We start from the raw sequence: 23,170 nt of genomic DNA on the forward strand, positions 1-23,170 counted from the left end.
CTTCGGTCTCTCGCGAGACCTAATTACAGAAGTATCAGAGATATCGTTCTCGAGCAGATGTTCTCGTTCCTAGGCTTTGTTCTAGAGTTGACTGATTGTCGTCTAGACTTTACGCTCCGGTAGCTACCGGGAGCAAAGCCGTGGATTACCTTCTCGTGGCGATGTAGGTGCGCGTGGAAATTCATTCGTAGGAAATTCTACGGGAAGATTGCTCCGAAATGAAATCTCGAGGACACCTCGGAGACGGATGAACTACAGTTTCGAGGCTGTAACACCAAAACGGTAACGGGGGCTGTGCGAAGACTCGTCCTCAGGATCGTTCGTGATGTTTTACGAGGAATGACGAGATCGAGCATCCAACGACGAGCTTCGTCGTTTCGAGTGTGACGAGACTTTTACGTCTCACCTGGCGAAAGAAAATATTCCAAATAGAAATAATTCCAACCCTGATATTTTATTCGATCGTTCGGAAAGTCACTTTGTTTTCCAAAATGGAGAATATATAATACAATTTAATAAAATGTTTGTACGCTCTGAAAAAATCGTGTTTTATTTTCACCAAAGAAAATGAAACGACTTTTCAAACAATAATAATATATGGAGTCTTCTCACATTTTGGCATCGCAGGAAACGAAGAGACTGACCAGTGAAACAGAGTGTTGTAGATTGAATGTAGAATTGTTGAAATTGGAGACAGAAAACACTCGGTGGATTTATTTTCTGTTATTTCGGATACGAGTTGTTTGCACTTAGAAAGTTTACAAGCGTTGGTTCGCTGCTAGGTCAGTCTCTTCGTTTCCTGCGATGCCAAAATGTGAGAAGACCCGATATATTGGGTTAAAAAATAAAATTCTTCATCAAAAATAAATTCTTCGAGAACCACCAGCAGACAAAACGCGACAGTATCAGTTATAGACAAACAATATTAACACGACTCATCGATCGTAGGAGTACTGTCAGAGACCATAACACAGATAATTGGTCAAATATGCTCTACAGTTATTTGTTCGTTGCATACGTCGCAGACATTAGAATTTGTTGTAGTAATAAGGTATTCAATTCTTAGTTTTGTTACTGATAACCCAGTAAGTAGATGTGACAAACTCCAAAGAGAAAAAAAAAAATTCCAACTAAGGATTATCAAAGAGACGAACCTTTTCGACTAAGAAAAGATTCTTTTCTCACGTGAATCTACTCGACTTCAACGTTTCGTTCAACAGTAGTAAAAGAAGGTTTAGCCAAGTATTCAATCTAAAGATTAGACTCGGATTATTATACACAGACTTTGACTCTGTCAAATCAAGTGTCTGGACACTGTCTTATCCTGTTGGATAGCTTCAGAGTACAGTAGATGAGAACTAGGACAAAGTTCAACCAACATCACCCAACTACTATCGTTCTTAGTCTACGAATTATTTTTGGTAAATCGCAAGGACAAGGTTCCTTCTTTCTAAATCATTTCACATTATTTCTACACAATTATTTCGTTCGATGCTTCGCAAGAGACTCTTCAACGAACCTCTTCGACTCGAAAAGAAATTCTTCGAGAACCAGAGGATCCACGGAAACATTCCGCGTTGATTGTCCCCGCGCGAACTCGGAGACTCTTTTCAACGGTCGGACAAAAAGTTCGTTGCTCCTCTAACCGTGGAAACAAAGTTACGAGAATCTGATTTCGGGAAGCCGATGCTCGAACCGAGAACTTTATCCTCTAACGGTTTACCCAGCCACGGATGTGGTGTTTCTCGCGACACTCCTCTGAGAAGTCGCGAGAGGAATTTCATTTCTTACCCTGGAAACGAACCCACATTTTGGCTTTCAAAAAAAAAAAATAAAAAAAAAGACTCGTCGCGAGAGGAATTTCATTTCTTACCCTGAAAACGAACCCACATTTTGACTTTCAAAAAAGAAAGACAAAAAAGACTCGTCGCGAGAGGAATTTCATTTCTTACCCTGAAAACGAACCCACATTTTGACTTTCAAAAAAGAAAGACAAAAAGAACACTCGTCGCGAGAGGAATTTCATTTCTTACCCTGAAAACGAACCCACATTTTGACTTTCAAAAAAGAAAGACAAAAAAGACTCGTCGCGAGAGGAATTTCATTTCTTACCCTGAAAACGAACCTACATTTTGACTTTCAAAAAAAAAATACAAAAAAAAAAACACTCGTCGCGAGAGGAATTCTTACCCTGGAAACGAACCCACATTTTGACTTTCAAAAAAAAATAAAAAGAAAACACTCGTCGCAAGAGGAATTTCATTTTTTACCCTGGAAACGAACCCACATTTTGACTTTCAAAAAAAAAGACTCGTCGCGAGAGGAATTTCATTTCTTAGCCTGGAAACGAACCCACATTTTGATTTTCAAAAAATAGACAAACAAAGTCAAAAAAAAAAAGACTCGTGCGATCGAGTCCTTGGACGCAACGTCTCGACAAGGTCGATGTCCCCGGATGCCCGTGGGCTCTGCACACATCTTTTAATCTCGATCGATCGAGCTTCCGGATAAGACGTTGGAGTGGAGAAGAAGTCCGTCTCGATGTCCAAGAATGATTCTTCGTATTCGAGACTCGGTCCACTGCGACCAGTTATCCAAGCCCGCGAACACGTAGGCTACTTTTCGAATAACCGATACGGTGATACGTGGGACGATCGCGTACCAATCGCACGAAGAAACGAGAGGACGAACGATTCACGTTCTCCTCGTGACGGTGAGTGTTTGCTCTGCCCGAAAGTCTCCATTTAATCCGTTGCAATCGAAGAGTTTCACCACCAACCGACCGAGTATTTCCTATTACTACCTTTTTCCTACCGTTCCGTCTCTCTCGCGTTCACGGTAATCCGGGATAAAATCCCAAAGCGATTGCCTTCCCTTTTCCAACGAGCCGGCTGCTCCAGCGAGCAAGAGGAGAGACGAGACACACCAGCTTCCGGCCGATACGCAAGGAGGTCTGCTGGAATTGCAAAGTCGCGGAGCATTCGCGTCGACTGCGCGAAAATCTGTGCTCTGAAAGGAAGACGTACACGAACACACGTCTATGCAGAGAGAGGGGTATATATTGAAATAGAGGGTGCCAGAAGACACGTAGCTGACGATCCGTGTCGAAAGGCGAACCGAACAGACCGATATACGAGGATGAACTTACATAGTGACGCGCGATAGTCACCGATGCGTTGGAGTGCGATTAATAGGGTTGCTGAAGATGTTTAGATTATTTCTAAACGATTGTTTCGTTCGATTCTTCGCATGAGAGTCTTTGATGAACTAGTTTGGCTCGAAAATAAATTCTTCGAGAACCAGAGGAGCTATGGAAACATTCTGTGTTGATTGTCCACGCGAACTTGGAGACTCTTTTTAACAGTCGAATAAAAAGTTTCTCGAAGCTGTCCAACAGGATAAGACAGTGTCGAGACACTTGACTCGACAGAGTCAAAGTCTGTGTATAATAATCCGAGTCTAATCTTTTGATTGAATACTTGGCTAAACCTTCTTTTACTAAGGTTGAATAAAATGTTGAAGTCGAGTAGATTCACGTTAGAAAAGAATCTTTTCTTAGTCGAATAGGTTCGTTTCTTTGATAATCCTTAGTTGGAATTTTTTTTTTCTTCTTTGGAGTTTGTCACATATACTTACTGGGTTATCAGTGACAAGACTTAGAATTGAGTACGTTATTACTATAATAAATTCTAATGTCTGCGACGTATGCAACGAACGAATAAATGTAGAGTATGTTTTACCAATCTGTGTATAATAATCCGAGTCTAATCTTTAGATTGAATACTTGGCTAAACCTTCTTTTACTACGGTTGAACGAAACGTTGAAGTCGAGTAGATTCACATGAGAAAAGAATCTTTTCTTCGTCTCTTTAATAATCCCTAGTTGAATTTTTTTTTCTCTTTGGAGTTGGTCACATCTACTTACTGGGTTATGCGATAAATCGAATGATGTTTGAGAGTCGAGAGATGAAGATTCCTGAGTACCGAGATCGAGATTTATGTATATTGAGAAGAATCTTAGTTCTCGATTTTTTGGAGCGAGTACTCTCCAATGGAATCGTCGCGGAACGTAATCGACGAAAGAACGTTTCAATTCCCACGAGGATCACCGCGGATAGAGTACTTGTAGCAATAACTGTTTAAATCGTTTTATTCGATGTACGACGAACAGGGAATAGAAGAATCTTGATGTTATATTTCGACTTCGTTTTTACGCAACGTCACAATAAACGTTGCACGTTTGTTTGTACTTGATAATTAAAAATAAATACCGTTATACCTTTTATTGAGTATTTAAAGAAATTACTAAAGTATTTAAAGCTGAACGCAATATTAATGATCAAGTTTGGTACGATAAAGTTCAAAGCATGGAACCACGAATGAGTCAACGTCACATTGTGAACAATAGTACTCGACTCGTGTTTTTTTCCGCGTTTACTACAGACGACACATTTTCGAACTTGATATTTTTTTTTTTATGCTTTATTCAAGACATTTTCGATGCCAGATACTCGATTAACAAAAGTATCTCATGTAAAGTATAAAATAAAAGTATATATTGTACGAACGTATATATACGCTCCTTGTACTTCAGCGACCACTTTTCGAGAGCATATATATACGGTCTTCGTATATAAATGGTCATTTGATGAGGCCGTATATATACGTTCTTTGTACCTCGCGATCACTTTTCCAGAACGTATATATACGCTCTTCGTATACGAAGGGTCATTCTTGGAGGGCGTATATATACGTTCTTTGTATACGAAGGATCATTCTTCGATGGCGTATATATACGCTCTTTCTGTACGAATGGTCATTCTTCGAGGGCGTATATATACGCTCTTCATACCTAAGCGACCACTTTTCCAGAGCGTATATATACGCTCTTCGTATACGAATGGTCATTCTTCGAGGTCGTGTATATACGCTCTTCGTATAGGAACGGCCATTCTTTGAAGACGTGTATATACGCTCTTCGTATACGAGTGGTCATTCTTCGACGGCGTATATATACGATCTTCGTACCCCGGCGACCACTTTTCCAGAACGTATATATACGGTCTTCGTACCTCAGGGACCACTTTTCCAAAGCGTACATATACGCTCTTCCTACTACACCGACCACTTTTCCAAAGCGTATATACACGCTCTTCGTATACAAATGGTCGTCCTTGAAGGACGTATATATACGCCCGACGAAGCGAAAGGGTTAAATACAACGGAAGAAATGTTTTTTTTTTTTCTTTTTTCTTTTCTTTTCAATCGTTGACGCGAAAACTTGAAAATTATCCAAGAAAGTCTCAATTTCTCCCCCGTTGTCGCGGAAAGGAACTCGGTAAACTTGTAAGCGTAATGTTCTTTTCCTGCGACATTCCTCCCAATTACAACACCGGAATAACGTAGCTTATTTTCCGTGAACGAGGTGGAAGCGTGTTTAACGTTGCCGCAAAGGTGCGAGGTATCGCGCGGAAACCAGATTAATCTCTAGACGGGAAATTGCATTACCAGCGCAAAAGCAGAACGGGGCGAACAAACGCACAAGCAACGAGCAAAGTTTCAAACACACGTGGCTGCACCTCTCCCGATGGAAAAGCGTACCAACGTTAATAACAAACGCGTAACGATAACCGGCGCGAAAAACTGACATTTATCCGACAGCTACGTTTTCGACGGGTAATTACAGAGCGTAGTGTAACGAATGACCAATACTCGGTGTCTGATTGGACAACAATAAAAAACTATATATATGCATATATATATATATATATATATTCGTACGAACGTACATTCTATTTTACCTTGTTTTTCTTTTTTCGCGAGATACGTGAGTAATAGCAACTCGACGAAACCGGTACAACGTATTTCGTTCGTCAGTTCGCGAACAATGCACGATATCTCTCGAATGATTCATATCCTCTGTGAATCAGTTTCGTCTTTTCGATAAGAACGATACGTCGCTCGGAATACTGTGTCGCGACTCTTGCTCGAAATCGAACGAGAGTTTCGACAAATTCGAACATCGAGGACTGCGACGAGTTCGTTTTTGTCAATTGTGTCGTGAATGTCGATCGTTGTCAAAAGATCGTGAGTAGTTTTAGGTATAAATTAGGTCGTAGACTTAGCAGTAGAGTATTGTGGATGTCGATCATTGTCAAACGATCGTGAGTAGTTTTAAGTATGTAGATTTGACAATACAGTATTGTGGATGTCGATCATTGTCAAACGATCGTGAGTAGTTTTAGGTATAGATTAGGTAGTAGATTTGGCAATAGAGTATTGTGGATGTCCATTATTGTCAAACCATCGTGAGTAGTTTTAAGTATAGATTAGGTGGTAGATTTAGCAATAGAGTATTGTGGATGTCAATCGTTGTCAAACGATCGTGAGTATTTTTAAGTATAAATTAAGTTGTAGATTTGGCAATAGAGTATTATGGACGTCGATCATTGACAAACGATTATGAGTAGTTTTAGGTATAGATTAGGTAGTAGATTTGTCAATAGAATATTGTGGATGTCGGTCATTGTCAAACGATCGTGAGTAGTTTCAAGTATAGATTAAATTGTAGACTTGTCAATAGAGTATTGTGGATGTCGATCATTGTCAGACGATCGTGAGTAGTTTAAAGTATGTAGATTTGACAATAGAGTATTGTGGATGTCAATCATTGTCAAACGATCGTGAGTAGTTTTAAGTATAGATTAGGTAGTAGACTTGTCAATAGAGTATTGTGGATGTCAATCATTGTCAAACGATCGTGAGTAGTTTTAAGTATAGATTAGGTAGTAGATTTGGCAATAGAGTATTGTGGATGTCAATAATTGTCAAACGATCGTGAGTAGTTTTAGCTGTAGATTAAATTGTAGATTTGGCAGTAGAGTATTGTGGATGTCAATCATTGTGAAGCTATCTTGAGTATTTTTAAGTATAAATTAGGTTCTAGATTTGACAATAGAATATTGTGGATGTCAATCATTGTCAAACAATCGTGAGTAGTTTTAAGTATAGATTAGGTCCTAGATTTGGCAATAGAGTATTGTGGATATCGATCATTGTCAAACGATCGTGAGTAGTTTTAAGTATAGATTAAGTTGTAGATTTGGCAATAGAGTATTGTGGATGTCAATAATTGTCAAACGATCGTGAGTAGTTTGACAGTAGATTTGAAATTGTAGATTTGGCAGTAGAGTATTGTGGATGTCGATCATTGTCAAACGATCGTGAGTAGTTTTAGATATAGATTAGGTAGTAGATTTGGCAATAGAGTATTGTGGATGTCGATCGTTGTCAAACGATCGTGAGTAGTTTTAAGTATAGATTAGGTAGTAGACTTGTCAATAGAGTATTGTCTATCATTGTCAAACTATTTTGAGTAGTTTTAGGTATAGATTAGGTAATAGATTTGGCAATAGAGTATTGTGGATGTCGATCATTATCAAACTATCTTGAGTAGTTTTAGGTATAAATTAGGTTGTAAATTTTGCAATAAAGTATTGTGGAAGAATGTTAGACATTCGGGCAGATTGCGACGATACGCTCCTTTTGTGAAAAAGACACGAAATATATTTGAAAATGAAACTCTTCGTTCTCCGCTCAACGCGCCTCGACTTTCCGACCAGATCCACACTTGACGAAGTCCTTTCTTCTTCCCGTCTCGTGGGTCTCCTAAAAACTCCAGACGCGTTCCCAGGATCCATTCACGCTCTCGAAACCGATATCACGCTATGAACTATAAACATCCGCTCGGTACCGTTCCCAAACATTTTTCCTTCACACCCAATCAAACCGATATTTATCTCAGTATGGAACACGTGAGATTGAGATACCTACAATATGAAACATGTGAGATTGATATATTGGGTTGTTTGGAAAATCATATAGTTTTTTTTTTTTTTTTGGTGAAAATGAAACATGATATTTTTAGAGTGTATAAACATTTTATTAAATTATATATCCTCCATTTTCTAAAACGTAGAGTAGTAGTAGAGGATCTAGTCGAACGATTAAAAGATGGAGAGTGTGTGCAACGAGTGGTTTGTATTTTTTTTACTCCTTACGATAATAAAACGGTTAAATAACTGTGTTCCTCTCCCGTTATTGTACTAACCAAGTATCCCAACAGGATCGTCGAAAAAGTTTTCATCGCGTGGATTAAACGTCTCTGTGCAGGCATCGAGACTCGACAATTTACGAACGCGTCGCAAGAAGATAAAATCGTACACGAATAAAACGCGAAACGCTCTGTATCGCGAGCGAATCAAGAATATACAATTTGTATACAATTCTCGTTGTTTTCGGATGCCTTGTAAGCCCCTCGAGTGTCGCCCACTTATTACGTTACACCGTGTACATTCTTCGGAAGCGTCTCGCGTACACCCTCGAGTCCCACGAATTCAATTTTATCGCGGCCACGTGATTCGTTTCCGCTTCTTTTGCCCCAGTTGGTGACAACCGAACGACAGCTTCTATCGGCTTTTACGATTCGATGAACCCTCTTGGATCATGCATCTCTCTATCTCTCTATTATTATTATACAACTGTTATTATATATATATACATATAAAATTATCGTAGTATATTATATATATATATATATTATATTAATAATTATTGTAGTATATTATATATATAATTATTATAGTATATTATATATATATTACATGTATAATTATTGTAGTACATTATATAGATAATTATTATAGTATATTATATATATATTACATGTATAATTATTGTAGTATATTATATAGATAATTATTATAGTATATTATATATATATATTACATGTATAATTATTGTAGTATATTATATATATATAATTATTATAGTATATTATATATATATATTACATGTATAATTATTGTAGTATATTATATAGATAATTTTTATAGTATATTATATATATATATTACATATATAATTATTGTAGTATATTATATAGATAATTATTACAGTATATTATATATATATAATTATTATAGTATATTATATATATTATATAGATAATTATTATAGTCTATTATATATATCTATATTATATGTATAATTATTATAATATATTTTATATACATACACACTGTATAGATAATTATTATAGTATTATAGAATTGTAAAAAACGGCACACGAAGTATGTATTTCCTTCGTTGACCGTCCGTACAATCAACTGTGCACTTTCGACGTACCCCCCTCTCCCATTATATCGGTGCATTTCGAAGATACGTTTAATCAGCGCGGAGAGAACACGCGTTTCGCGGTTCTTAAATCAGCGCAGATCCCACGGTAACGAAGGGACGTCGTTATAATATTTTCGTTTCTTTTCTTTTTTTTCGTTTTTTCTTTTGGTTCCTCGCGATGAAACGGTTCGGTTTATTTTCATTAATTACTCCGTCCTCTTTCGTTGTATCGACTACGTTACGGGCGGATGCAGCGCAGCCAGGGTGCGCCGATGCACCGCGCGAGCGTCAGCAAAAGTAATCGGGTCTTCGTTGAACTCGCGAACAAAGCTAATTCGCGGAGCATGTTCACGGGGGTAGTTGCCAGGAGAGTAAATGAGCGGTAAACGCGAACCAGGGAACGGGTTGCGGAGGTCTACGCGATATTTCCACCCCCCACCCCCACCCCTCCGCCCCCTTCTCAACCTCGTCTCTCGTTACCTGTTATCCACCTTGACGCGGTGATTCGTTACAGACAAAGACGCGATTAACATAAACGCCACGACGGTTTTTTGTAATTAAGAACGTACACGATATTCGTTCGAAACGTGGTGCTAAAAGTTGAAATATTCGATCATTTGTCGGTGTACTTGTTACTTTATAACGTTACTAATGATACTTGAAAGTATACAAGTATTAAGGTTGTCCACGATGTTTATTCGAACCCTAGTGTAAAAAATATTTTACAATTTGTTAATGTACTTGTTACTTTATAATATTATTAATGATATAGTATTTGAAAGTTTACAAGTATTACCGATTTCAACGATATTCGAGACATCAACTAACGAGAGTAATGATTTTTTAAAGTTTACAAGTAATAAGGATATTTATTCAAACCGTAGTGTAAAAAATTGACACATTTGATAATTTGTCGATGTACTTGTTATTTTGTATTGTTACTAACGAGAGTAACGCTATTGAAGAATTTACAAGTATTAAGGATGTCCACGATGTTTATTCGAACCCTAGTGTAAAAAATATTCGATAATTTCTCGATGTACTTTATAGTATTACTAATAATATTTGAAAGTTTACAAGTATTACGGATGTCAACGATATTCATTCAAACCCAAGCGTAAAAAATATTCAATAATTTGTCGATGTACTTGTTACTTTATAATATTACTAATGATATAGTATTTTAAGGTTTACAAGTATTACGGATGTCCACGATATTCGTTCAAATCCTAATGTAAAAAATATTCAATAATTTCTCGATGTACTTGTTACTTTATACTATTGCTAATAACAAAGTACTTGAAAATTTACAAGTATTACGAATGTCTATGATATTCGTTCGCACCCTAGTGTAAAAAATATTCAATAATTTCTCGACGTACTTGTTACTTTATAATATTACTAATAATATTTGAAAGTTTACAAATATTACGAATGTCCACGATATTCGCTGAAACCCTAATGTAAAAAATATTCAATAATTTCTCGATGTACTTGTTACTTTATAGTATTGCTAATAACATTTATAAGTTTACAAGCATCACAGTTCGCTTGTTGTAAGCGCTTTGGAGAATCGTGACTTTGGAGCACCGGTCCCCATGGACCACCGTGACGTTTAACGTGTTAAGTAACACCCTGCGAAAGATGAGGCGCGCGAAAAAAATCTTCACGGTCGATTCCCAGCGGCGCGCTCAAGGGACCCGATGGAAAACAATTACGATATTGATTTACGCGTTTACACTGTCGGACGAGCGAGATTTATAGGTACGTTTCCATTGTACCGCGGTGCAAGCGTGCCGACCCCTGCTGCAATCAAGAAGTATATATAGTTGACCCTCGAACAACACGGATCTGGTTTAACGAGGTAATTTTCACGATCTTTGAACTCGCCGACGACAATCGTAGCGGTTTCGGTTTTCGATTAAATATTTAAACTTATTGTAAAGATTCATATACCGTTACGTATCGGAAAATAAAATTGTAGAATAGATTGCAACCGAATAGACAACGTTGCAGAACAAAGACTTACAGAAGCGTAAAGAAAGTATTACAATAGTATTATTATTATTAAAGTTTCTATTTTATTAGAATAAATAAATATTGTTACACGCAGTGCAAAGATCTTCCTTATTTTTGATCGAGTTACAAAAATTTGCAATTTGTTCGAAAGTAGTCCTGTTTAAAGAAAACGAAAGATACTTATTTACTCGTCTCTATTGCTTCGATAAATATCTTCTTCTTAACAAAATCTACATTTCTCGAGTTTTCTCCACAAATTCGCTCCACACGCTCCACACGCTCCACACTGAACAGCTTTACTTCCAAATCGTCAATCGCGATATTTTTTATCTTTCTAAATATAACTTTGAAACATTTGTTCGCACATGGACTATTTGTACATCAATACCTACAAATATTCTCGTGGGTTTCGTTAAAAAAAAAAAGAACAAATTCCCTACGTTTGACAAGCTTTTAAAACCGGACGTTCCATATTACGCGCGATTGCCCCACGTATCCGATAGCGAAAGAGTATTTAAACATTCTACCGCCGCCTTTCGATCGCAGTGGCAGCGAAAGTCTATAGACAATTTTTTTTCCTGTCCTTTATTGAGCGAGTAAGCGGATCGTGTTCACTTTGTATTTCGAAGAACCGGCTACGAAGTGCGAGACAAAACGGGGAAGTTGAAGCGAAAGAAAAAAAAAAAGAAAAAAAAGAACCGCCAGAAACAGTATACGTTGTAATTCAGGGATCCTAACCCAGACTTCCCCATGCAAATTTATGCGGATCGGCGTGCAATTTTGTTTAAGGACCCGATCGTTCCGATGGAAATCGTCGAGCGTACGATCGACCGTGCGAGATCTTGTCGGCGTTCAAAATTCACCAAGTAAGTTTCATGGGTTTCGATTATCGTTATCGGGCCCTCGTATTCGTGCCCTTTGGGCGTGTAATACGAAGAATCGCGTCGGACCGTGTCGGTTGGACGCTCAGACCCCTAGGAAGAATCAGGACCGGGCATCTTACGCGAGGGATAACGAGAAGAATTCAATTAGCCCGCGGTTGGCGTCCGACGCTTCCCTCCTAATTGAGGAAACACGAACCACCGCCCTCCGATACGCGCCTTAACGCGTGAACGTTCCTACTACGCTTACGTGTGACCCGCGATAAGTTTATTATAATTTACCCAACGAGCTTTTACACCGGAGCAATTACGAGGCGAAAGTTTCGCGTAACGGCGGCCTGGGCTCCTCGAGGGGGAGGCCGCGCGTGGGTCCGAACGGACCCGTTGCGCGCGCACCTCGAACCAAGATTCTATTACCTGGTGGTACGTTTGTTAGTTTCTAAGGAAAGTCGTACCGATGTTACCATTGAGCTGTGTAGGTTTCTGTGGGTCCGAAAAGACCCACGCGGGATACGGCGAGGAAGCAACGAGTGAGAATTATATTGTTCGATCGTATATTTCTTATCCTTTAAGGAAAAGTGTGTACCAGCAATATTCGAGTGATGTAAATGTCTCGCCGGGTCTGAAAAGACCCACGCGTGATACGGCGAGGGTTCACACGTCGAGGAAGCAACGAGTACGAATTATATTGTTTGATCGTATCTTTCTTATCCTTTAAGGAAATGTGTGTACCAGCAATATTCGAGTGATGTAAATGTCTCTTCGGGTCTGAAAAGACCCACGCCTGACACGGCGAGGGTTCACACGTCGAAGAAGCAACGAGTAAGAATTATATTGTTTGGTTGTATCTTTCTTATCCTTTAAGGAAATGTGTGTACCAGCAATATTCGAGCGATGTAAATGTCTCTCCGGGTCTGAAAAGACCCACGCGTGATACGAGGGTTCACACGTCGAACCGGCAGTGAAACAAATTTTGTTACTTTAACGTACCTTGATTAACCTCTAAGGAAAATTGTGCCAACGTTACGATCGAACTATGTAAAAGTCTCTCCGGGTCTGAAAAGACCCACGCGTGGCACGACGAGGGTCAACGCCTTGAAGAGGCAACGAGTAAGAATTATATTGATCGTATCTTTCTTACTCTTCAAGAAAAAGTGTGTACAATATTCGAGTGATGTAAATCTCTCGGGGTCCGAAGAGACCCACGCGTGTTACGACGAGGTTTGATTAACGACACTCGCTGCTCCCCTCGTCCGTGACGAATAAAGTCTTTGCACGCTTAGCAACGAGTTTCTCATCGATCACGTTTCCCTGGACTCGTAATCAGTTAATGCACACAGGGAGCATAGATCTCGAAGAGGTGGGGTACGGAATAGAGCAAAATGGCGCGGCGGATTAGAAAATCGCCAATCAAATTGCGGACAGACAGTAATTTCGCTAAACGTTGCATTACTGTGCACGAGTCGTGTACGCATCGCGTCGTTCCTCTCTACGTCGCCAGAGATTGAAACTCACCAAATGCGAGCGCTTTTGTAATTTTCGTTCGTTTCGTTTCCGACCATTGTTCTTCCTTTCTCTCGGTACATTCGACGGACTGCGTTGCAACCGTACAATACTTCCGGAAACTTATCTTTTTTCAGTATATACACGCCGACTTGCTCGAATTTTCCATTGAAATCGTGAATTTACCCGAGAAAAATTACGCGAATTGTCCGAGTCGCGAAGGGGGAACGCTGCTGTTCGTCGAAAAAAATATTAATCACTTGTATTCGTTAAAGCGACCCTTGGGAGCGTTCGACGAAAGTATAGCGCGCGATTCGTTCCGAAAATCGTCGTAAAAAGAAATAGAATAAATATCTTCAAGAATAAAAAGATAAAAAATTAAGAAGCAAAAATTCCGAGGTTCGATTTAACGGGAGCGAAAATCGAATCTGCCCGTGCGTGGAAAAAGCGAGTCGAGGGACACCGAATTGTCCGCACGGGGATGGGATGTATGTAGTACCGTAGGGTCGAATAAAGGTCCCGGAGGGGCGAATGTCCTCCGCGGGCTAACGAAAGGACGAGAAAATTCCTGGATGCCTGACGGCGAAGTGCGTGCAATCACGCGTAGCCCTCGACCGCTTCGATCCTCGGAATTTAATTACGACTGCACCGGGGAAAAACAGTCCAAGTGACCGTTCGTGTCGAGTTGCTGGACACGATCCTTCTATTCGATAAACTCTATCGTCCGCGCAAATTGCACTTTCGCCATCCAGGGATTCTTCGTATTCTTTCGAATAGTAAACGCAGCCGGTGCATTTTCGCAACGAGTAAGAAGAAGCAAGGATAAAAGCGACCGAAGCTCGTCCGCTTCTTTTCCCGTTCTTTTTTTTCTTTTCGCGTATTTCTCACCAGCGACGAAGTCAACTTTCGACGCCTTTCGTCGACTTTAATTCGATTCGCAATCACGAGTTTTGTTACATTCGCCGATATATTTCTCGCACGGTGTACACAGCAAGGCTGTGGAAGCGGCGGTTGAAAAGGCGCAGTTGAAAAGGTTCGTGGAATATTAACGACGAACTCGGAGACGCATCGTCTCGCATCGATCTTTATCTAGTCTACTCTCGCCCGACAAAGCGCACGTATTAAACTGAAAGCGTGCTGCTGCATGAAAACCGCGAAACACCCGTTTCGAATACAGGCTTGCGCTAAGGAAAACAAAAAGGAAAAAGAAGAAGAAGAAGAAAAACGGAAGAGACTAACAACGTTACACGTAGATATCTTTCATCTATCTTCTCTGCGCGTCTAAATGGCATAATAGGTTTGCAAATCCATTGTGCCACGCCGTTACGACATCTTTCGCATTTTAAAAAGCGAACCGAACGTGTAACCGCGTTACCGATGCGGGAAGAGATAACGTAACGTTATCGATGCAGGGGTAATGTAACGTTATCGATGGAGACGTAATGCACGAGCGCGTCATTAATCGTGTGCATGCACAAACCGCGTACACGAATCTCCATTGGCGTGTGTTTCTCGTCGCTCGAACCATTACAGGTATTTCCCGTTTTAAAAAATCACCTCGACGTAATTGAAACGGTCTATTAGCTGTTAAAGTTTAACGAAACCGACACGTAATTACGCTGCGTATTTAATGCACCGTTTACGGCATTAACCAATTCTACCGGAAATTTCATTATCATTGCGTGGCCTTCGTTTCAATCTTCACGCTTTTTAGATATGTAATATTCCGGTTAAACGCATTGCAAATGCGAATCCCGGTCCGTCGTAGCGGCATAATGTTCATTGTGTTCGCACTTTGTACGAATACAACTATTATATAGGATTCGTTTGCGTTTCGTTTCGAGTGCGATTCGATGGGGGAAAAAAATTCGTGTGAAATTTCGTCAAAGAGAAGCGGGTAATGCCGTATAAATAGCCTCGTTGAGGAAATTATTCCGAGCGAGATGGTGTAAAACGTTTACTTAATGACACGTGAACATTACGTACCCATGGGTCCCTTGTTTGGTCTTCGTGTCCGGGCGATTTTGTCGCGTCCATTAACCGTTGAGCTACAATTTTCGCCAATGAACGATGCATGATGTTATCAACGGTGCGACGCCAATTTTTACGGACGATAAAGTTGATTTGGCTTTCCCTGCGTCTTACGCGAACACAAGGCAAACGTACGTTCGAGCAGGCTGCATCGCGGGCCTCTTTATCGAAAAACTTCAAAATTTAATCACCGTGACAAATATGTAATTAATACGTGTAACGCTCGCGATTGATGTTCGACGAACGACGCGGTACGGAAAACACGAATCACCGAGCACGCGTCCAAGATGGCGTGGCACACGCAGGACGAGAACGAACACGAGGTCCTACGCAACGAACAAGTGGTCCCAAACGAAAAAAAATGAATCCCGTACAATTGCTCTATTACGCTATTACGAACAGATAATTAACCACGATTCTCCTCGCGCGTAAACCTTCTAACAACGAAAACGGAAAAGAACGAAACAAAAGAAAATCACGATTACGAGCGGAACAAGATAATTGGCGCATCACGACGGCCATTAGACGCGGATCTCTTACGCAACAGATCGATTGTCACGGCGTCTAGCGGACAACCGTCAATCCCATTAAAAATGCGCGAAATGAGCTTAAATTTAAATTGGCGTTCTGATCAATCGCCGACTAGAAATTATTACATCTTCCTTGCGAATACCACCGTCGATCGAAAGATGGAAGTATATATCCCGTTCGTATATAAAATAAACGAATAAATATTTAAAAATTACAAGAAATCCTAAATTCATCGACTTTAGTATCGCAGGTACATCGTATTGCAAAGTTTCGAGCTTCGTTGAAGTGGACCAAATGAGATGAAAAAAAAAAATGCTCGAAAATTTTAGATCGCGTGACTTCTTTATTACCTTATTTCACGGAGGATGGAATCGAAAATGAGATTAACCGCGGACACGACGATCTCCGGAATACATAATTCTTCTACCCGTGTCGTCGATCGTAAAACACTATTCTCGTTCCTCGTGGAATCACATGCACGCGGACAAACCCCGAGAGCAATCTTGCGAAAATGTCTGCGGGTGAACGTGCAAAATTTATAATTTTACGAATACTCTGTACGCGCTGAGGCAGGACTTTTCAGATGTGGTGGCGCTTCCCATACTCGCCACCAGAGGGGAACCGATCATCGACCGTTTCCCACAAGTTCCCGTACCTGCTCTGATCGGTATATATACGATCTCTTACCGATCTCCCAATATCTCGACGTATAAAGCAGGGCCTGCTAGGATGCCTTACCGATGAGTCTACTTAACAAACCCGGGTTGTAAAACGTTCTCTTACCTTCACTTTCTCACATTCAACACTTTTAGGACCACCAAATCGGAATTTTAAATTTCTGTCAAAAAATTCAAACTTTTTTCGTTTGTTCCACGAAACCAGCGCACATCTTCTCGTTTCTCTATCGACCATCGCGACGAGTGTGAATAATTTCGCTAAAACGTCCACGATATTATTCGTTTACGCGATAAAAGTATACGTGGGGATTCGATTGACGCTGTCGCAATACATCGAGCGGTGGAGCCACCACCACCGCACCCCGGGTTGCGTGCATTCGCGGTAAATTAATTCTCGAAACTAAATACGCAAAGCATCAAAACCGAGCAGTAGCGCGCGCGGGCCGTTGGTCGAAGGGAAATTTGATTGATAGGAGGTGAAGCGACCATCAGAAAAGCACTTTAGGTAATTGGATACTGATAAATCTCATTAGGTAAACTCAACAAGTACCTGTGTGTACACGTCGACAGCTTGGTAGCGTATTCGTATGTACGTTCGATAAATCCGAATACGGTATTACCCGAGGAACAAGGTCCCTGGCTAACGAGAATCGCGCGGATAATGTACGTACTATGAGCATCGACAAAGTATCCGTCCGTCGTACGTGGTTGCGATATAGTACGTGTTGTCATTGTTTTCCTCGTTACATAGACGTACGACGCACGCGATGAGACTCCCGGCGTACGTTTCGTCTCGCGGAACGTCGTATCGAAACAAACAGAAAAATTGCAAGCGCATCGAAGTAATCGGAACAATCGCGACCGAAAAAATAAAAAAAAAAGAACAAAACCATCATAAGCCGCGCTACGATGTTACAACAATGGGTGGAAATAGAATCGACGTTCGCCAATAGTTTCCCAACTTTTCCTCCGTTGATTACTACTTTCAGACTGATATACACCTGCTACTGTTCTCTCGTCGATATCCTCTCTCGCTTTCCGATTGTTTCCATCGTTTCAATTTTTCAGTAGAAAACCTATCCCGATTCAGCCGCGAGTTTCCACCGGGTACCGGTCGTCGAACGATGAGAAACTATCGTCGAAAGAGCCGATAATTATTTTCTCAAACAGAGTGAAAGTTTCGGGGTATCGATTCCGTGGTTATAGGTTCGGATACCTCCCGTTGGGGGCACATGCACGAGGAAATTCCGTATCTTAACCCCCTCCCCACTCCCCAGATATCCCACTCCGAAGTTTCCATTTCCGCAACGACGACACGGTCGTTGGAAATTCTCTTTGAGGCAGCCGGTCAGCGGCCCGAGTACATCTCACCGGATGCTTTGACTAGCCTCTGCGGGGCCAAACAATAATAATGAGTCACTCGATATACGGGTGGGTGCATGTGTCAGTTGCGAGTAATCAAATACGGGTGTATCGAGTTGCGAGCAAGTCGGCTGTAAACGCACGCAAGTAAAATGCGTCCACGTGTACACGTGCAACGTATACCCGTGAAAATCGGGGATGTTTCGAACACGGTGTGTATACGTGTGTGTGTGTGTGGGGGGGGGGGCACGGTGTAGGAGGGTTGACACGGTTTTCTGTTTTCGACGTCCAGCCCCAAGCTGGAATTTCTCGTCGCGGGAATTTTACGCTCGAAGGTTCGCGCGGCTTCGTCTTTCGTGCATTCTATGGAAATTGTACTCGGTGTTCCTCGGTGTTCCTCGGTACTCTTCGGTTCTCGATTTCGACTCGAGGCGACCGATCGCACACGAGATGCGTTCTTCGCGCGTATGGGGATGCACGACTACGATAGATGCGTATACACAGGGCGATTGAAATTATCCTATTGTCTCGTTATAGATCTTTACTCTTGTTTCATTGTAAGTAGTCTCTCTATTCCCTCCATTGCTTTCGTAGTTGCAAGGGCGAGGGAACGAAAGGGCACACGACGACAACAAACCGTAAAGTTATAATTATTAGTTGATAATTAATCTTATATTTATTTATTTACTTATTACACACGGGAACAAGTTCCATTAGTGTACATAGACACTAATTAAAAATATATTGGGTTGTTCGAAAAGTCATTTCGTTTTTTTTTTGGTGAAAATAAAACACGATTTTTTTAGATTTTATAATTTTATTAAATTATATATTCTCCATCTTGGAAAACGAAATGACTTTCCGAACAACCCAATACGAAAGAATAATACAAAAAATTTGACGGGACGTGTTACAGTTAATAACAAAAATTGATACAGTAAATTCTTAAAGATTGTAAGTCGTGCCTGTCCCCCAACTAGACGACCTATAACGAGGCAATAGTATACTTCGAGTAGTCTTCATCGAGAGAGAGAGAATCTCGGAACTCTCCGAACCTCCGAAAGTTTAATCGAACCCTCGCGAGGGTCGATCGTCGTTTCACGGCACATCGAATAAGCGATTAAAGTAGATCTAATCGACATTCTTCGAAGAGTCTACGACCATCGTGAATCAAGTTCAAGTATCTTCCCTATCGGTGTCAAAGTTTCCTAACCTGGCTCGTGAGATCGCTCGAGGCCGATGTACCTACGGGTGAAATTAACCAATTCGTATTTTTTACAAACGGTGGATCGTAATCCGTTATCGAAACGTGGAAATGTTCGAATGATCACTATTGGAAAAGTAGAATAGAAAAAAGAATTCGAACCGTGGAACGTAACTGGGTCTACGGCCGAAATATCGTTTCTGGAACGAAACTGTATACGCCCTCGAGAGTTTTCTCATTTGGTTGTACGTGCCTCGGGATATTAAACGCCGTTGAAGCGATAGAGCGAAACGAGAAGAGGGAAAAATTTATTCGTAAAGACACGAGACGGAACGCGATCAATCGGAACACCGACCGTATGATATTTTTGTCGCGAACTGTACGCAAATCGCCAACCACTTAAACGGCTGTTTTATTTCCAATTTTCGTATCGTACATTTTTCAAAGCCTTTTTAAAGCGAGCGCGGATCGTTGTTTCTATTATATATTCATCAACCCGATGAACAATGTTCCGTCGCGCAGAATGCCGCGATACGTGTCCGTTTGGTTTATTCGACCCTCGGCGAGCAACCACTTCTCGTTCCAAAATAGAAAAACCGACTACCAAGTACCACCACGTTGCACAAATTAAATGCACCGAGCTAATTATCGAAACAGAACGCCGGAATGTCTTCAGAGTTTCGCAATTATTTCTACCGCGTTGGCTTTAATATCAAATTCAAGTTGCCGTCATAATTAAACGTTGGTCGTCCGGTGCTCGCGTCGGCACCGGCGCACCCTGACGGGGCTTGATTGCTTAATTAGCAGTTAAACGTAACAGTCGATCCTATTAAAACTTGATCGCGAAGTACAATTCGGTGGAAAAGCTAAGCCGACGTCTATTACGGTACACCTTGGAAAGAAATTTCCGAAACGTCGATTTCGCGCTTGCGATACGAGCGCAAAGATGGGTTTCCACTTGGACGATTCGTGATATTCCACGTATCTTGTTTTCACGCGGTCTGCGACGAAACCAATTTCACCGTGGCAACATCGGTAGCGCGCATCGTGCCTTTGGAAGCAATAACGGTGGCTGCATATTCGGCGACAGCTTCGAATAATAAGAGAAACAGAGAAAGAAAACTAACACGGCGGAGAAGTGTTCAGACACGTTGTTTAAATATTAGACCGGTTAATAAATCACAGTGCAGTCTACTAAACGAGTGTTGGCAGTTGAGAGGCCTCGACTGTCCCCAGTTTATCGCGATACCTAACCTCTCCCGCCACTCGACGTTCGTCGGGTCGGTACGGAATTCAACTCGCAAATCATTTCGTTCGAAAGAACGATTCGAAACACAGTTCTCTCGTTCCAGCTCGATCGAAGATCCATCGTTTATGAAATTAATCGACTAGAAAATCGTCGTCAACGCGTAGGATTGTGCTTTGTTTCGTGAGTCACTGTGGCGTGCCACGTGGCACCTAAACGTTGCTTAGGTGGAAACACGCTTTAACCATTGCCCAATACGGTGATTGTTTCGTCTGTCGAGAGTCTGTAGTGACTCGTATTATTGTTAAAATATTTCCAGGCATTTTTAAGAAAAAATCTAATATCGTAAACTACTCTTATTAATTTATCGAAGAAAAAACGAATAAGTAGAATGTTTGACAATAACAAAAGACCACACCTTATCGGTTACTGGTTTAACGAACGTCGACGATAGCCGGCGGATCGACGATAATCGGGGAAATGTTACGCGACAACAGGTTATTAAACGCGTATCGCTTTCCAGCCACAGAACCCATTTTCCTTTCGGTACGAGCGCGACAAATTAATCGACCGACGATCTGCGTGACCGAAAAAAATGGGAGCGTTCTACACCATCTGGCGCGTACAACAACCGTGTACGATAATACGGATGGGAGCATCGCGTGACAATACCATTCCCCGTTTTCTCCCCAACCGGAATACTTGTCAATGGACGAACAATCGATCCGAGCGTAGGAGAAAATTCCACGATGCTCTCGATAACCGGAATTCTGTGGGTTCGCAGACGAAACGCATCGATCGACCTGCCCTCGGACGAGGAATCCACTCGCGAAACTTCCGGCTAACTTGGAACAAAACTTCGACGTTCGAGCACGTCTTCCAATTAGAGACGCGCAAAGAGCACTGATTGCGAGCGTACGCGTGACTCGTTCTATCGCGAGCACGCGTTATCGTCTACCCATGCGAAACTCCCCTAATTTTCGCCTACGCGTTAACGACGATTTTCTAGTTGACTAATTTCGTAAACGGTGGATCTTCGATCGCGGGTTCACATCGATGGAAAGAGAGCTGTGTTCCGAACCGTTCTTTCGAGCGAAACGATTTGCGAGTTGAATTCCGTACCGACCCGATTAACGTCGAGTGGCGGGAGAGGTTAGGTATCGCGACAAACTGAGGCTAGTCGAGGCCTCTCAACTGCCAACACTCGATTAGTAGACTGCATTGTGGTTTATTAACTGGTCGTTCGCGTACACTTGTCTCGAATTTACTCGAAGACCGCCAAAGAGCAAACTAGTCGACACAGAACCGAGAAAAGAGGATAAGAAACGGAGGAAACTGTCCAACTGTCCGTCGGAAGGTTAAAGAAAATTTCTCATCGCTTCGCGTGGTCTGTGTTCTGCGCGCTGCTTCCCTCTGACAGACGTTTGCATTTACTAAGTCTTCGGCTGCGACTTTTCTGCGACTGATGCAGCGCGACGACAAGAAGGTTTGTCACCGCAGAAGGAATTCGGCTCTACCCGCGGAAGAGAGAAATATCGATCGTTGATTGGATACGATATTACTAATGGTTTTATATCATTTTTAGATTCTACGCCGCATAGACTACTTCTTTTAGAAACGACCATGGCGAGGGGAGTTTTTATGTAGCGTTATGGATGGTTTTTCTATTAATTTTATTCCCGACATTTCAATAATTCGGTTAAGCTGGACATTTCACAAACTTTAATATTCTGAAAACCTACTTTTACATAAACGAAAGACCGTTACTTGCATACGTACACCAATATATACCCTGTATATTCCGTATCGTTTTAAAAAATATCAATAATCTTAAAGTCTCGTAAAAGAAATGCTCTTTCTATATTCGAGCGGCACATTCTAATATTCATTGTTAAGTATAATGGTCTGTAGATCGTTACGTAAGAACAAAGTTAAAATTTAGTATTAAAATTGTTTTATTCGCGATTCTTCGTTTCATTGCTCAATAAAATAATTTAACTGGCAGTTATAGGAACACGGATAATTATCAAGACGTCTACTCCCTTATTCCACTCGGCAAAATTCTTCGGAACGATGTTCGTTACTTGGCGCGATGCAATATCGAACTGCTTGCCTCTCGAAACATTCGAGCCCACTCTGAACAATCAATTCCGTGACACCCGATAGCTGCGTGACTTTGAGTCACTAGCCATCGACGAACGACTGGTCGCGAGTGTGTATGGTTTGTGTCACGGTCTCGATCAACTTCTGACCCGGTTGCAAACTTTTCCAAAGCGTGGTTATACACCTACGAAATATTCTCGGAACACCGTGTTGTCGTTAACGTTCCGCTGCGCGCTAACGTAGAGCCGCGGCGCATGCGCGTTCGACGAGATCGTTTCTCATCGACCAATAGAATGTCCCGTGTAAACGTAACCGCGCAACAGCTGACATTGTTCGCGCGAAAATTTTCGTCGGCCCGCTATGCGTCAACGTCGAACGAACAACCACCACCGGTCCGTGAAACGGACCAAAGTGCGCGCAGACAAATGATCCATCG

At 41.3% G+C, this 23,170-nt stretch overlaps 2 long non-coding RNA genes across 2 annotated transcripts in view; both read right to left on the minus strand.

The window, feature by feature from the left end:
• LOC143151026 (uncharacterized) overlaps positions 1-23,170 on the minus strand; it is a 54,206-nt gene that overhangs the window by 7,332 nt on the left and 23,704 nt on the right. The gene's annotated exons all lie outside the window — the stretch shown is intronic.
• On the minus strand, positions 268-16,098 carry LOC143151022 (uncharacterized). Its single transcript, XR_012993220.1, has 2 exons — positions 15,567-16,098; positions 268-406 (listed from the first exon to the last, which is right to left on the minus strand). It is a non-coding gene; the product is annotated as an uncharacterized LOC143151022 (long non-coding RNA).

Source organism: Ptiloglossa arizonensis, chromosome 1 (assembly GCF_051014685.1).
Source record: "Ptiloglossa arizonensis isolate GNS036 chromosome 1, iyPtiAriz1_principal, whole genome shotgun sequence".
Classification (NCBI taxonomy): Eukaryota; Metazoa; Arthropoda; class Insecta; order Hymenoptera; family Colletidae; genus Ptiloglossa; species Ptiloglossa arizonensis.